The 17,360-nt window shown below is 37.7% G+C and overlaps 1 protein-coding gene across 1 annotated transcript in view; it reads right to left on the reverse strand.

Moving 5' to 3' along the window:
- DCC (DCC netrin 1 receptor) overlaps window positions 1-17,360 on the reverse strand; it is a 750,254-nt gene that overhangs the window by 42,520 nt on the left and 690,374 nt on the right. The window lies entirely within an intron of this gene.

Consider the following 17,360-nt stretch of genomic DNA (forward strand, 5'->3'; position numbering starts at 1 on the left):
AACAGGCCAACGCCCCAACATGTAATAGTAAAACTCGCAAATCTTAGAATGAAGGAAACCATCTTAAGGGCAGTTAGGGGGAAGAGATTCCTTATGTACAGAGGGAGGAACATCAGAATATTGTCAGACCTATCCACAGAGACCTGGTAAGCCAGAAGGGGCTGGCAAGACATATTCAGGGTACTAAATGAGAAGAACATGCAGCCAAGAATACTTTATCTGGCAAGGCTGTCATTTAGAATGGATGGAGAGATGCAGAGCTTCCAAGACCAGCAGAAACTGAAAGAATATGTGACCACTAAGCCGGCCCTGCAAGAAATATTAAGGGGGGTTCTATAAAAGGAGAAAGACCCCAAGAGTGATATAGAACAGAAATTTACAGAGACAATCTATAGAAACAAGGACTTCACAGGCAACATGATGACAATAAATTCATATCTTTCAATAATCACTCTCAACATGACTGGCCTAAATGCTCCCATAAAATGGCACAGGATTGCAGATTGGATAAAAAGACAGGACCCATCCATATGCTGTCTAGAAGAGACTCATTTTGAAGCTAAAGATATATCCAGACTGAAAGTTAAGGGATGGAGATCCATCTTCCACGCCAACAGACCTCAAAAGAAAGCTGGGGCAGCAATTCTTATATCAGACAAATTAGATTTTAAGCTAAAGACTGTAGTTAGAGACACAGAAGGACACTATATGATTCTTAAAGGGTCTATCCAACAAGAAGATCTAACAATTGTAAATATCTATGCCCCCAACATGGGAGCAGCCAACTACATAAGCCAACTGTTAATCAAAATAAAGAGTCATATTGATAATAATACGAAACTAGAAGCTGGCTCTTTGAAAGAATTGATAAGATCGATAAACCACTAGCCAGACTTACCCAAAGGAAAAGAGAAAGGACCCAAATTAATAAAATTATGAATGAAAGGGGAGAGATCATGACTAACACCAAGGAAATAGAAACAATTATTAGAAATTATTATCAACAACCATATGCCAATAAATAAAGCAACCTGGAAGAAATGGATGCCTTCCTGGAAACCTATAAACTCCCAAGACTGAAACAGGAAGAAATTGACAACCTAAATAGGCCAATAACCAGTAACGAGATTGAAGCAGTGATCAAAAACCTCCCAAAAAACAAGAGTCCAGGGCCTGATGGATTCCCTGGGGAATTCTACCAAACATTCAAAGAAGAAATAATACCTATTCTCCTGAAGCTGTTTCAAAAAATAGAAACAGAAGGAAACCTTCCAGACTCATTCTATGACGCCAGCATTACCTTATACCCCAAACCAGGCAAAGACCCCATCAGAAAGAATTTCAGACCAATATCCATGATGAATATGGATTCCAAAATTCTCAAGAAAATCTTAGCTAATAGGATCCAACAATACATTAAAAGGGTCATCCACCACGACCAAGTGGGATTTATCCCTGGGATGCAAGGGTGGTTCAACATTCGCAAATCGATCAATGTGATAGAACACATTAATAAGAGGAGAGAGAAGAACCATATGGTCCTCTCAATTGATGCAGAAAAAGCATTTGACAAAATACAGCATCCTTTCCTCATTAAAACTCTTCAGAGTATAGGGATAGAGGGAACATTCCTCAAGTTCATAAAATCCATCTATGAAAAACCCACAGCGAATATCATCCTCAACGGGGAAAAGACGAGAGCCTTTCCCTTAAGATCAGGAACATGTCAAGGATGCCCACTCTCGCCACTATTGTTCAACATAGTACTAGAAGTCCTAGCAACAGCAATCAGACAACAAAAAGAAATAAAAGGTATTCAGATTGGCAAAGAAGAAGTCAAACTCTCTTTGCAGATGACATGATACTTTATGTGGAGAATCCAAAAGACTCCACCCCCAAATTACTAGAACTCATACAGCAATTCAGTAATGTGGCAGGATACAAAATCAATGCACAGAAATCAGTTGCTTTCTTATACACTAACAATGCAACTGTAGAAAGAGAAATTAGAGAAATGATTCCATTTACAATCGCACCAAAAACCATAAGATACCTTGGAATAAACCTAACCAAAGAGGTAAAGGATCTATACTCTAGGAACTACAGAACACTCATGAAAGAAATTGAAGAAGACACAAAAAGATGGAAAAAACATTCCATGCTCATGGATCGGAAGAATAAACATTGTTAAAATGTCTGTGCCGCCCAGAGCAATCTATACCTTCAAACCCATCCCGATCAAAATTCCAATGACATTTTTCAAAGTGCTGGAACAAACAATCCTAAAATTTGTATGGAATCAGAAAAGACCCCAAATTGCCAAGGAAATGTTGAAAAAGAATAACAAAGCTGGGGGCATCATGTTACCCAATTTCAAGCTATATTACAAAGCAGTGATCATCAAGATAGTATGGTACTGGCACAAAAACATATATATAGACCAATGGAACAGAATAGAGAGCCCAGTTAGGGACACTCAACTCTATGGTCAAATAATCTTCGACAAAGCAGGAAAAAATATGCAATGGAAAAAAGACAGTTTCTTCAATAAATGGTGCTGGGAAAATTGGACAGCTACATACAGAAGAATGAAACTCGACCATTCTCTAACACCATACACAAAGATAAACTCAAAATGGATGAAGGACCCCAATGTGAGACAGGAATCCGTCAAAATCCTAGAGGAGAACATAAGCAGTAACCTCTTCGACATCGGCCACAGCAACTTCTTTCAAGATTCATCTCCAAAGGCAAGTGAAATAAAAACAAAAATGAACTTTCGGAACTTCATCAAGATAAAAAGCTTCTGCAGAGCAAAGGAAACAGTCAACAAAACAAAGAGGCAACCCACAGAATGGGAGAAGATATTTGCAAATGACACTACAGACAAAGGGCTATATATCCAAGATCTATAAAGAATTTCTCAGACTCAACACCCAAAAAACAAATAATCAAGTCAAAAAATGGGAAGAAGACATGAACAGACACTTTTCAAAAGAAGACATACAAATGGCTAACAGACACATGAAAAAATGTTCATCATCATTAGACATCAGGGAAATTCAAATCAAAACCACACTGAGATACCACCTTACACCAGTTAGAATGGCAAAAATTGACAAGGCAAGAAACAACAAATGTTGGAGAGGTTGTGGAGAAAGGGGAACCCCTCTTAGACTGTTGGTGGGAATGCAAGTTGGTACGGTCACTTTGGAAAACAGTGTGGAGGTTCCTCAAAAAATTAAAAATAGAGCTACCTTATGACCCAGCAATTGCACTACTGGTATTTACCCCAAAGAAACAGATGTAGTGAAAAGAAGGGCCATATGCACTCCAATGTTCATAGTCTTTAATAGCCAAACTGTGGAAAGAGCCGAGATGCCCTTCAACAGATGAATGGATAAAGAAGATGTGGTCCATATATACAATGGAATATTACTCAGCCGTCAGAAAGGATGAATACCCAACTTTTACATCAACATGGATGGGACTGGAGGAAATTATGCTAAGCGAAATTAGTCAAGCAGAGAAAGTCAATTATCATATGGTTTCACTTATTTGTGGAACATAAGGAATAGTCGTGGAGGACATTAGGAGAAGGAAGGGAAAAATGAAGCGGGGGCAATCAGAGGGGGAGAGGAACTATGAGAGACAATGGACTCTGAGAAACAAACTGAGGGTTTCAGAGGGGTGAGGGATGGGAGGATGGGTTAGCCCAGTGATGGGTATTAAGGAGGGCATGTACTGCATGGAGCACTGGGTGTTATACGAAAACAATGAATCATGGAACACTATATCAAAAACTAATGATGTACTGTATGGTGACTAACATAACATAATTAAATTAAATGAAATTAAAAAAAATACTAATTGTAATGTTAACTCAACTCCGAAGAAAAAACCCCAGCAGTTAAACCTAAACTTAGGCTCACATAAGTTTATAATAATAATTTCAGTTTATAAAAATATTATATTGCAAAGAAATAAGATGATCAATAAAAGACATAAAGACAGATGACATTTGTATATTATTCTGTTGGGAGAGTGAATTGTAGATACTACAAGGAGAAACATGTGTAAATTCTTCTGTGTTAAAAAGAAACTTCCTCATGTATTTTGTAAATGGATGATGGTGGATATCAAATTGCTATGGTATTTCTATGCATTTGGATTTATTTAAAAGAGTGGTATACCAAAGAAATTACATCCTTCACAGACATTTATAACAAACAGTTTTAGATGTTAAATTCAAAAATGTTTGAGTGCTACAAACTTTTCTAAATTATTTTTGGGAAGAACTGAATGAAAATTTGAGAATAAGTGATATATAACACAATATCCTATAAAGATATTTACAAAGAGTAAATTGTAGATAAACAAACAAATGAACAGACTCCAGAAAAAGGAAAAGAAAAAAAGATGACAGGGAAAATTGTAAAAAGAATCAGAGATTCAAGCCAGATATCAGCTAAAATGATTCTAAATTCCTTAAAGAAAGAGGTTATAATTTTGTAGTCTTTGTATGTCTTATAGTACAGTGATAGAGATACTTTATATTTTTCAAGTGAGTTAATAAGTAGGATTTTCTAGAAGTAATATTTAGAAATCTGTCACTTTAACCCACTGGAGACTATTTAAGTGGTTTGATGTATTATTTAGTTTCCTGGGGTGTACAGTTACTATAGTAATAATAGTAATAATAATGGACTTGAACACATTTGTAAATAAGAGCCATATGATAACATAATGTCTATATTCAGGAAACTTAAACTCTCAGTCTTCCAGGCAGTCAGTTTAATGATTTCACCCATCTTACTGATCAAATGGGATCACTGCATAGTCATTAATGTTGATTGCCAGATTGTAAAGCCGTCTCTGTGTTGACAATTTTTACCCATAAATAAATGTGACAACCATAGTTTCCCTAGATATAGAAGCCACCCACTCCACAAATTGCACACATTTCCTTATCAATAGTATTATGTGAACTTAACCAATATTTTATAATACATTTAGAAAAAGAATTTCATAAATATATCCTGGAATGGAGAAACATAAAATAATTTGGCGAGTCACAGAATATAAAATCAGAGAACTAAGAGAACCCGAGACTAAATTTATATTCCAGTTCCGAGTCTTTCATTACTGAAGAAAGGAATTTTCCTTTCTAAGTTTTGCATTTTCACTACTGACCTGGGTACAAATGGCTCGCAAATAATAAAAGTTCTTTAAAAAATAATAAATCTATTGTATGTTTCGGCATCTCAACAATTCCCATTGTTCTATTCCCTGGCATGAAATAGAATAGTCTGTATTCCAAAGCTTTGGTTTTGAAGTATTTTGATTCACGATTCATTTCTAAAAGGGCACAGAAGTCTATACCTACTTAGAAGACAGTTGTTGCAGAAATAATCATTCTAAAGTCAGTTGGATACAATACTATGTATTGAAATGCTGTTTGGTATTTTTCTCCCACATATCAGGGTTGAGAGCCAGAAACACACACACAAACACACACACACACACACACACACACACACACACACACTCTCTCTCTCTCCCTCTCCCTCTCCCTCACACTACTGTTCAAAGCATTCACTGCACTGCTATGTTTATGTAAAACAACTCAGAAACCGATATCATCAAGAATTTTCAATAAATCTCTGCTTTGTGGCCAAATATGACAAGAAATCTGCTGTGACACAGCTTGCTGACAATTGAATTTATATCTCACACTGATGCACAAAGATTTTTCAAGTAGAAATTCCCTCACCAAATTACTTAGCTCTTTGAACAGAACATATTGATATTTGAAAGCTTTTACAACGTTCTTAAAAATGTTGGCACTAAATGCAACCTAAGGAAATCTAAAGTAGAGACTTTTTTTAAGCTACAATTTTAAGAAATAAAATCCTCTGTAGGTATTTCTCAACATGGTACTTGACAGAGTCGAGAGATGTGTTGAAGAGGAGGGGTAGAAAAATAAGAATAAAGATAAAATTTTGAAGTGAAAAGAATTTAAGTGAAATGATTTCTCACTCTGCCTCTCCTTACCACGTCTTTTCTGCAATGACCTACATATCATCTGGACTCTTGGGAAATTTAGTGTCTATTGCCCTTGTTAAATATTTTCATCTCCTTCACAGTTTCAGGTGTTCTTTGACAAGTACTTGTCATGGAATATCCATGAACTCCACCAATATCCTCATACTCCCCTCAGGAAACATATGAATATTCACAAATATGTGTTCTGTCATTATTCTCTACAGTGTGGTAAAGAGCCCAAGCACTGAGGTCAAACTGCCTGGATTCCTGATCTAGTTCTGGCTCTTGGTAGTGAGCACATGGTACAGCCAGTAACTGAGATGCATCCTATAGAGTCCCAGTGCATGGTATTCATATCCTGGTGGCTTCCCTGACACATTTCACCAGGATTGGTCTGATGACCAATGGAATGCAGCACAAATGCGGAAGAAATTCCACTTCCAAAACCAGGTTAACAAAGAAGACATACAAATGGCCAACAGACACATGAAAAAAATGCTCAGTGTCACTTGGCATCAGGGAAATAGGAGATACCACAATAAGGTATCACCTCACATCAGTCAGAATGGCTAAAATTAACAACTCAAGAAACAACAGATGTCGGTGAGGATGCGGAGAAAGGGGAACTCTCTTACATTGTTGGTGGGAATGCCAACTGGTGCAGCCACTCTGGAAAACACTATGGAGGTTCCTCAAAAAGTTAAAAATAGAACTATCTTATGAGCCAGCAATTGCACTACTAAGTATTTATCCAAAGGATACAAACATAGTGATCTGAAGGGGCACCTGCACCCCAATGTTCATACCAGCAATGTCCACAATAGCCAAAATATGGAAAGATCCCAGATGGCCATTGACACATGAATGGATAGAGAAGATGTGGTGTATATATACAATGGAATATTACTCGGCCATCAAAAGAATAAAATCTTGTCATTTGCAATGACATGGATAGAACTGAAGGATATTATGCTAAGTGAAATAAGTCAGTCAGAGAAAGACAAATACCATAGGGTTTTACTCCTATGTGGAATTTAAGAAACAAAACAGATGAACATAGGGGAAGGGAAGGAAAAATAAGATGAAAACAGAGAGGGAGGCAAATCTCAAGAGACTTAATTACAGGAAACAAACTGAGGGTGGCAGGAGGGGAGGTAGGCGGGATGACGGGGTACCTGGGTGATGGTCATTAAGGAGGGCACTTGAAGTAATGAGCTCATTGTGTTATATGCAACTGATGAATCACTAAATTCTACCTCTGAAACTAATAATACAGTCTATGTTAATTAAATTGAATTTAAATTAAAAAGTTAAAAAAACAAAATAAAACCTTTGGGGTTCCCTGAACAATGCTATTTTTATATGAAAGCATTCATTAAAATTGGTTTTCTGATGTGAAATAAAAGACATAAAAAGAAAAAGGTTGTCCTCTCTCTCTCAGTCTTTTTATTTTTTAAAAGATTTTATTTATTTACTTGTCGGAGAGAGAGAGCACAAGCAGGGGGAGTGGGAGAGGGAGAAGCAGACTCCCCGCTGAGCAGGGAGCCCAATGTGGGACTCGATCGCAGGACCCTGGGCTCATGACCTGAGGCAAAGGCAGACATTTAACTGATTAAGCCACCCAGGCATCCCTCTGTCCCACTTTTTTAGATCTCTCGTCCTGGGAGGAGCCAGGAGTCATGTCTTGAGAACATGCTGGCAAACCTGTGGACATAACGGAAGATGTTGAGAAAATGAGTGATTGTTCTATGTTGCTATGTTTTGGAGGTAATGTGTTATGCAGTAATAGATAACTATGCATTAACCCGAGCAAGTTATTTAAGGTCATTGTTTCTTAATTTTCTCATTGTAAAGTGGAGATGGTAATAGTACCAATGTTATGGTATGGCTGTGAGGATTGAAGAGATTATTCATAGAGAAGTATAATAGAGTGGAAGGTCAGGAATCAGCCCTTCAAAAATGCTGGTTATTGTTATCAATCTGCAGGGATCCAACAGATCCTAAGATTGAGCCAAATGTCATATAACAGGGAAATGCTGTTTAAAATACCCCTTTTACAGGTATATTATCTTATTCATGGTGATGGTTTCATGTGTATATGCATATGTCCAAACTTATCAAATTGTATACATTAAATATGTACAGTTTTGTATACACCAATTATACCTCAAAAAATCTGTTAAAAATAAACCAAATTTTAGGGGCACCTGGGTGGCGCTGTCGGTTAAGCTCTTGGTTTCGATTCATGTCATGATCTCAGGGCTGCAAGATTGAGCCCCGTGTCAGCCTCAGCGTGGAGTCTGCTTGGGTTTCTCTCTCCCTCTTCATCTGTCCCCCCTCCCCCAAGTAAATAAATCTTTAAAAAAAACCCCCCAATTTAAAATATGACCACTTGAAAGATAAACAGAATATTTTACCAAGATGCTGAAAATTATTCTCATGGTCAAAAATGTAGTTACTTCTATAAAAAAAAAAAACCAAAAACATCCTGTCTTACATTCAAGAAAAGAGTTCAATACATTAAGATAGAGGTAACTAAATGGTAGGGTTTTTGTTTTTGTTTTTTTCAAGATTTTATTTATTTGAGAGAGAGAGAGCATGAACAGGGGAGGGCAGAAGGAGAGGGAGAAGCAGACTCCCCACCCCTGAGCAGGGAGCCTGACTCAGGGCTCGAACCCAGGACCCTGGGATCATGACCTGAGTCAAAGGCAGACACTTAACCAACTGAGCCACCCAGGCACCCCTAAATGGTAGGTTTTAACTCAAATTTGAAACTGAGGGAAATTTGACATTAAGATTTTTGAGATTAGATAGGAAAATTCTTCCCCTGGCAGAAGAAAATAACTGGAATTATGATTATAAAACAAAATCTGGGTTCAGATATTTGTTCTGTCCTTTATGAGCTAAGGGAAGGCCTTATTTAGACCTAGCCAGCCTGAAGATGAGGTTTGATGTGGAGGTGACCGGACCACTGCCCACCACAGGGTAACTATGAAGATGTACTGAGATCAGATGGAGGACACTGTCAGCAGGAGACTTGAAAACCTTACAGCCTCCTACTGCCTTGCTCACTTCAGTCTGACCCTTCTCAACTGAGATTTTCTCAAACGAGATATGGCTATGAAGTCTGGATAGTCAACATCTGAGTGTACATTTTGACACCATGAGCATCAGATAGAAGATGAGACCACAGGAAAGGGAGCCTCTGATCTGGGTCCAAATGAATCATTTGAGTTGAGCTTGAGTCACCACACCTCCCTTTTCTGCAGATCAGGGACTTTCTCAAGACACAGTGAGAATATCTGCCTTAGTCTTTTACAAGTTACCCTGGACTTCCCAAAAGACTTACTCAGATGAGAAAGGTCTTGGAATAAAAGATGGTGTGTTTTGTTGTAGAAATCTCTAAGGCATTAGGAATTAAAAAAGAATTAGGTGACACAAATCTTAAAAAGCAAGGGATTCTTATTTTTCAATTTGCTCTAGGAAACCTTCCCAAAAGCTATGCTTATGTTCCTTTTGTACTCCATCATCCAAAATTCTTTACATTTACTAATTCTTCATTAGAAGCATTCTTGATTATTTCTACATCTCTGATAAACCATTTTTTTGCCTTGCAAAATCCTCCCTAAAAACATAATTGCATACTCCCCAGAGGTACCTTTTTGAGCTTAAAAGCCATATTTTGACCTTGTCTGCACAATCCTACTGACCTGCTGATTTTGATAATCCAGTGGAATTACCAATCAATTAATTTTATTTAACAAGTCATTTACTTATGGGACTACCAAGAAACAACCTCTGGGTTTTCAACTCTCATTCATTAATAACTGTGCCATTTACACAGCACTGTGGGAGATACAGAGGTACATAAAAAATACTACCTCCTGCAGAAACTCACAGTAAGAGGAAGAATGAAGTACACCATTCAAGACTCAAAGAACAAAAACTGATCTTAATAATGTAATGATCAAATTATTATTTGGAGTCACAAACACACTAGACAAGGACATCATTTCTAATGCAAATTTAAATGAGCTTTTAACTTTTTCTTTCTTGCCACTGCTCCCATAGTTCCAAATAGTTGAAAATTTGTATGTGTTGGTGTTTACAATGGTACTAGAAGAGTTGTTGAGCACTCATTACTCCTAAGAAAAGCGCTCTTGGTTAGATGTGGGCATTCACAGGGGCTGCAGGGTGAAGGAATGAATGCCCAGTTCTAAAACCTGTTAAGCAGGGTCCAGTCTTAGGATACTGGCTTCTTACACCATGAATGCAAGTTTCACACAAGGATTCTGACTTAGAATCAAATGTTTCAGAGGTGGAATTATCCTCATATCTGGGTCCAAGATGGCATTCTGGTAGCACAGTGCCTCGAGTCAACAGAACTCTAGTTTTTAAAATCTGCTTTTTCTCATGCAGCTTTATTTCACTTCTTAATAGCTTCTCCAACCCATTGTTTGAGTTCTGCAATCAAGTGACTAAAGCAGATGATGGGAATGGGGGAAAAAAAGAGTTGGCTTTCACAGTAAATGTTCTAGAAAGCCCCAAACCAGTAGTCATAAGCAGTTCCTAAGCTATCACAAAAGTAAAATTGTATGCCTTCCTTTGCCTCAGTCTTTTACTACATGCTTCAGGCCACTTTTTTTTGAGACTTCTTTTTTCCTTTAAAAGCTGATACTAGGGCGCCTGGGTGGCTCAGTTGGTTAAGCGACTGCCTTCGGCTCAGGTCATAATCCTGGAGTCCCGGGATCGAGTCCCACATCGGGCTCCCTGCTCAGCGGGGAGTCTGCTCCCTCTGACCCTCCCTACTCTCATGCTCTCTCTCTCTCTCATTCTCTCTCTCAAATAAATAAATAAATAAATAAAATCTTAAAAAAAATAAAAGCTGATACTATATTTTTTCCCCTCAAAGATGTACAGGGAAACAGAAAAAAAATGAAATTCAAGAGAATTCTTCCTAACAAACTCTCATACATTAAATTATCAGAAATTTTTTTAACTTGTGATCTTAAAGGTCATCTGCTTCAATCTAAATCCTTCCTAGTTCTGATCCTCCCCCTCTCCGCCAGCAATTTCCAGAAGAAAACCCAGGTTGAAAATGGAAAGGAGATCCAAGGTCAAACAAATACTTATGTTCCATCAAGTAATAAAATACTAGAAATAAATGTAAGTAAATCTACCTCTTTCCATGAATGGCTCTCACCCAAAGAAGTTGCTTACCCAAGATTACATCCCACTTCTTGCGGGGGGCAGCCTGTATCAAAATCGAGACAAGATTGGAGAAAAAGTCCAGAAGCCTCCTTTGGGACAACTCTGAAGGACAATCCATCACCAGAACAACCTGTGGAGTCAGCTGAAGTCCCCATTAAACTACACCACCAGTTCCATTTCTCCCTCCTCCCAATCCTGCATCACTTACCCTCACAAGGTGTTATTCCAGAAAGCACTTGCTAATAAATTGCCTGTATTTGAAATTCTGTCTCAGAGTCTGATTCCTGGAAACCCAGCATCTGACCCTTATATACCCTTTACAAATTCAGGAAAGTTATACTTGATGCTCCTGATTTCTTTTAAGTAATTTCATTTGTAGTATAATTCTTTGGCCATTGTAAAAATAGTCAGCCTTTGCCACCATTTTACAACAAAGCACACTGAATCGGAAAATCAAAATATCTGGGTTCTCTTGCCTGTGTTCTGAGCTGGTATGTTTCTCACAAGCATTAGCTTACTTAGCTATGAAATGTGTTCAGGGGTAAGGAGCCACATATGCCACATCATGTTTTCAACCAATAAATTGACAAATCTTAGACAAATAAACAGATTTTTGTACTCCAATGAAATTAAATACATTTCCCCGTGGATTTGAAAAAATGAAAAAACACTTCAGATAGTCTATATTTAATCTGCTAATTTACATTTTATAGAGTGTGATGAAAAATGTCAAGGAAGAGAGGAAAAATCGTCTTACAAAACTAATGATTCTTAAGTGGAACAGCAAACATCTTCACACAGGTGATTAGAAATCAGCATGGCACTGTGATGTGGTTTATAGAAGACTCGCTAGATAAGACTTGATAAATCTAACTGCAAGTGGGGCCATCAGAAAATGTATCTACTATTCTGCATGAAATCATTGCTCTGCCAAGATAGAGATCTACAATTTGTTCAGCAGAGCTATCTAAGGCCTATCAATCATGTCAGTTGCAAAGAGCTTATTTTATTTATCAGAAAGCTAAAGAATTTATTTTAAAATCAACTTTGATTATATGTTGAAGTCATTTCCTTTCGTTAGAGTTTTACCAACACAGAGTTTGGAGATGACAAAGAATATAATACGATGAAGTTATTTCAAAAGATATATTTTCTATCAACTCTTCCTTTTTTATTGAAGTTTTATTTAAGTATAATATATGTATTGAAAACATGGAATATCCAAAGTAGTGCTTAGGGATTTTCCAAAATGAAATGCCTTGCAACCATATCCAGGGCATGAAATAGAACATTATCAAAAGTTTCCCCATGTTCTCTTCTGGTCACTAATCACCTCCCATCAAGAGTAACTCCTCTTCAGAATTCTAACCCCATAGATTATTTTGCCTGTTTTTAAATTTTACATAAGTTGAATCACACAGATGTGTTAGGTTTCTGTCTTACAACCTTTTATCTGCAAGATTCTCCTTATCGTTTTTGACATTTTAGTTTGTTAATTTTCACTGCTGCATGGCATTCCACTGTGTGAATATGTCACAATGTAATAAAGATGTGATATGATGAGAAGGACTGCCACACATATTCTTGTATGTGTCTTTTGGTGAACATATTATGTATCTCTGCTGGGTATATACCCAAAAGCAAAATAGGTATAAGAATGGGATTGCTGGGTCACAAAATCCTTACACATTTTGTAAAACTATTTAACTATTTAAAATAATGTATCCATAATATAAGATAATTTTAAAATAACGACAAAATTAATTGCTGGTCATTTTAGGGCCCCCATTCATGTAGAGTAAGACTCTAGGAATAAGGAAAGGTTTGTTGTTTTAGGCAACAAAGTAGAGCAACTCTGAGCTCCAGGTGACAACATAAGGCAGCACAATGTGGTGGCCAGATCAAGCACAGGTTTGGGGTTCATAGTCTCAGAACCTTAGTTTGCATGTTTGTAAACTGGAGATGCTATTGTAAAAAAAAAATCTTTTAAAAAAAGGGTACATATAATACAAGGCATTCAAGGCATCTTCATCCTTGAAAAAGCAGTATACCATACAAGTTCAGAGGTTACCCAGGTTATCTCCTGGAGTGAGTCAGTAAGCTATTTGAATCTTTGTTTGCTGTCTGCAAAATCAGGACAATCTCACCACATGATAGTATTATGAGGATTTAATAAAATAGTAATTAGCAAGGTACTTAGCAAGTGAATAATATTCAGAAATTCTCAATATTTGTTAGATTTCATTTCATTTTTCCTTCTTTCTAAGCTCATTAGTTCCTTTCCTATTTAATGAAAACAATTTTAACTGCCCTTAATATATCATAAAATCCTATTAGAAGATATTCTAACTATAACTGATTAAAAAAAAGGTCCCTAAACTGGTGTGTTACAAATACAAGGCATTCTTATAATGCATTTACTTATTCATTCAGTCATTTGACAGATATTTAGCAAGATCAATTTTGTGCTAGTATTGAGCTATACAATGTATGAATGTGAAGATGAATTAGATACATTCCCTCCCTATCATGAAGTAATTCACAACCTGTTAAAAGAGGGAAGATTTCGACTTGAATACCTAAGCATATGAGGCAGGACTATGTGTAATTAATGCCACAAATGCAGCAGAAAGAAATGCTATTCAAACATGAGAAAGGAAGCCATCATTTCCGGATACAACATTCAGAAGAGAAAGAATTTATGAGAGCATCACTTTGAAAGTGATGCATACAACTTTGTTAGGTACAGATAGCCACTGAGTCATTCCAAAAGGAGAGCAATGCTCAGAGGGAAAAACAAAGAAAGGGCAATTATATTTATGGATTGGCAATTAGTCTAGCTTGGCAGTAGTCTCAGATATATCTATATATCTTTCTATATCTATCTATCTATATGATCAAAGAGTATGGAAGAGACTAGAAGGGGCTAAGACTCATTATGATGCTGTTTTGACAGTTCAGGTGTGCAGTCATAAAGAAGAGAATTAACATATGACTGGGGAATAGGAAGGTAGCCAGGGATTGAAAAGATATTGTGGAAGAAAAATCAAATCAACAAGATATGGGAACTTACTGGATAAGGAAGTTATAGATGGAACATAAAGGTCCACAGAGGATTTTTTTTTTTTTAATTTGAGTATAGTTGACACATGAAGCACAATGATTTTTTAAGAAGAAAGCTATAGAAGATTGGCACACATAGAACTTCATTACAAGAGGAAAGTGGTTGGAGGGGAAAAGAGAGGCAGCTTAGAGTACAGTGCCTCTCTATGTAGTAAAAGGAATGAAAGAATGACAATGGCTTCACAGAGTAGTAGCAGGGAGCTTACTGATTAGGAGCTCAGAACTCTGAAGCCAGACCTTCTGAGTCCAAATTCTGGTTCTGCCACTGAGTTGCTGTATGACTAAAAGCTAGGTACTTAAAGTCTCCAAGCCTCAGTTCCCTTATTAGGGAATAATAATAATTTGTACTTACTAGAGTAAGACTGAGAGCTCTATTAGAGCGTGGAGGAAACATGACATCTAGTTAAGTAGAAAGAAGCAGCCGTTAATTCATTCACCTAAGTTGTCTCCCCTGGAGCCTGCCAATTGCGCCAGGCTCTGTTCTGAGCATTGAGGATACGAGGTGATCAAAGAGGCAAAATCTCTACCCTCATAGAGATTACAATATGGGGAACACATAATAAATAAGCAAATACAAAAATGCAAGCAGGATGGTCATCCACCTTACTAAAGAAAAAGGAAGCAGAATAAACAGAGCAGAGAGTGACCAAAAATGCTGTGTTAGACAATAGTCAGGGAAGACCCGTGATGGTGGCCATTGAATGCAGACTTGAATGAAATTAAGAAAAAGCCATGTAATTACCTACGAAAAGAAATTCCAGGGAAAGAGAACAGCAAATGAAAAGTCCTTGCGTTCAGATGTGTGTTACTTTCTTTTTTTTTTCCTTAGGTTTTATTTATTTATTTGACAGAGACACAGCAAGAGAGGGAACACAAGCAGGGGGAGTGGGAGAGGGAGAAGCAGGCTTCCTGCAGAGCAGGGAGTCCTATGCGGGGCTCCATCCCAGGACTCTGGGATCATGACCTGAACCGAAGGCAGCCACTTAACAACTGAGCCACCCAGGCGCCCCTGGATGTGTGTTATTATCCAAAGAACAGAGAGGAAGCCTATGAGGCTGAAATGGATTAGAGTAGTAGCAGGAGATGAAGTGAGAGATGTGTCCAGAGGTTTTATCACAGGAGGCCTTGTAGGACATGGTAAAATCTTGGATTTTGTTCTGCATATGATGGGAGATCAAGAGGAGTGACATGATCTAATTCACACATTGAAAGACTGCTCTGTAGATAACTTACCATAGGAGAAAGAGCTAAGAGATTAATTATGAGCTTAGAGCTACAGTCTATAATCTGAAATAGTTGATGGTGGCATAGTTTAGGACTGCAGTAGAGATGGGAAGGAGTAGTTGGCTTTGGGACAGTTATTGTAAGGAAGAACTATAGGATTGATGAAAGACTGAATTTGGGATGTGATGAAATTTGGATAGAAGAGCGTGAAACTAGAGTTTTGAACAATAGTAAATGGATGCACTATGATACCATTTGTTGAAAAAGGGAAAACTGGGATGCCTGGGTGGCTCAGTTGTTAGGCGTCTGCCTTCGGCTCAGGTCATGATCCCAGGGTCCTGGGATCGAGTCCCACATCAGGCTCCTTGCTCAGTGAGGAGCCTGCTTCTCCCTCTCCCTCTACTGCTCCCCCTGCTTGTGCTCTCTCTCTCTCTGACAAATAAATAAATAAAAATCTTTTAAAAAAATAAAAAGAAAAAGGGAAAACAGTAAGAGGGTCGAGGTTGGAATGGGGGGGGAGGGAATTATGAAAGGCAGGATTTCCATTCTGAACATAGCTGACTTGCCTATTACACACCCATATGGAGAAATTGAGTCAATGGTTGATATGAAAGTTGATATGGATTCTGATAAGAGATCAAGTTAGAGATAAAATTTGGGATTTGTCAACATTTAGATGGCATTAGGCCATCAGAACTAGATGACATCATCAAAAGAGCGAGATAGGCAGAAGAGAGAAGGCTGAAGACTGAGCCCTGGGGCACTCTCTGACTCAGATTGGGAGCAAGAGGAGGAATAAGTTAAAGATACTGAGAAGGAGCAGCCAGTAGGATAGGAAGAAAACCAGGAGCATTGACTATGTCATAACCCAAGTGAAAAAAAGTGTTTCAGTAAAAAAAAGAAAAAAAAAGTGAGATGTTATGTCAAATTTTGCTGAGCATCTGAAAATTGATGATTTATTTTGATAATGTGGAGATGACTCATTTCACCTTGCAACTGTGGTTTTAAGTGGAGAGAAACTGTGAAAATCTCATCAAAACTAATAAGGAAGATTACAAAGATTATAAAGAGGAAAATGTGGGTATAAACACATTTTAAAAGAGTTTTTCAGGAAGGGAGAGGGATGAGCTTCAGTTGTGGGGGAAAGTAGTATCCAATGAGAGTGTTTTGAAACAAGAGTTGTGACAGAATGCTTGAATGCCTATTGGAGTTATCCATGAAGAGAGAAAAATGAATGATTTTTCCCCAGGAAAGGGAAGGGGTCCTCCGGTGGATGAGAAGACTTCAGATAGGAGCACAAATACAACAACTAGATTTGATGGAAGAATAAAGATACCATTTCTCAGTTCTTCCCTCTTCTTGGTAATATTGTAAGTCAGATTATTAGCTGAGAATGGGGAAAGAAGAGAGATTTGGGGAGTCTGAGAAGTAAGAATAGATGTAAGACATTCATCTTATAAACTGAAAAATGGTTGATGAGAGAAATGAGTGGCGTTTCCAAAAACAAGATTGCTTGCCTTGGATTTGTGGTCACTGATGCCCGGCAAGCAAGTCATGTGTTTTTCTCTGGATAAAATCAGCTGTTAGGGTACATGGTGAGAGCTGGTAGTAGAGCTGATTTAATCAGGGTTGAGATTTTTCTGGTGAGTATGATGGGGTAGGAGGGCCAGGGGAGATGAGGGTGTTTGCAAGAGACTGAGGATAATAAATGACTGTGAATTCTCAGTTGAGTTTGGAGGTGAATGAGGACATGAGGC

Source organism: Eumetopias jubatus, unplaced genomic scaffold, assembly GCF_037043125.1.
Source record: "Eumetopias jubatus isolate StellerSeaLion01/CBP00866 unplaced genomic scaffold, mEumJub1_p1.0 scaffold_16, whole genome shotgun sequence".
NCBI classification, from domain to species: Eukaryota; Metazoa; Chordata; class Mammalia; order Carnivora; family Otariidae; genus Eumetopias; species Eumetopias jubatus.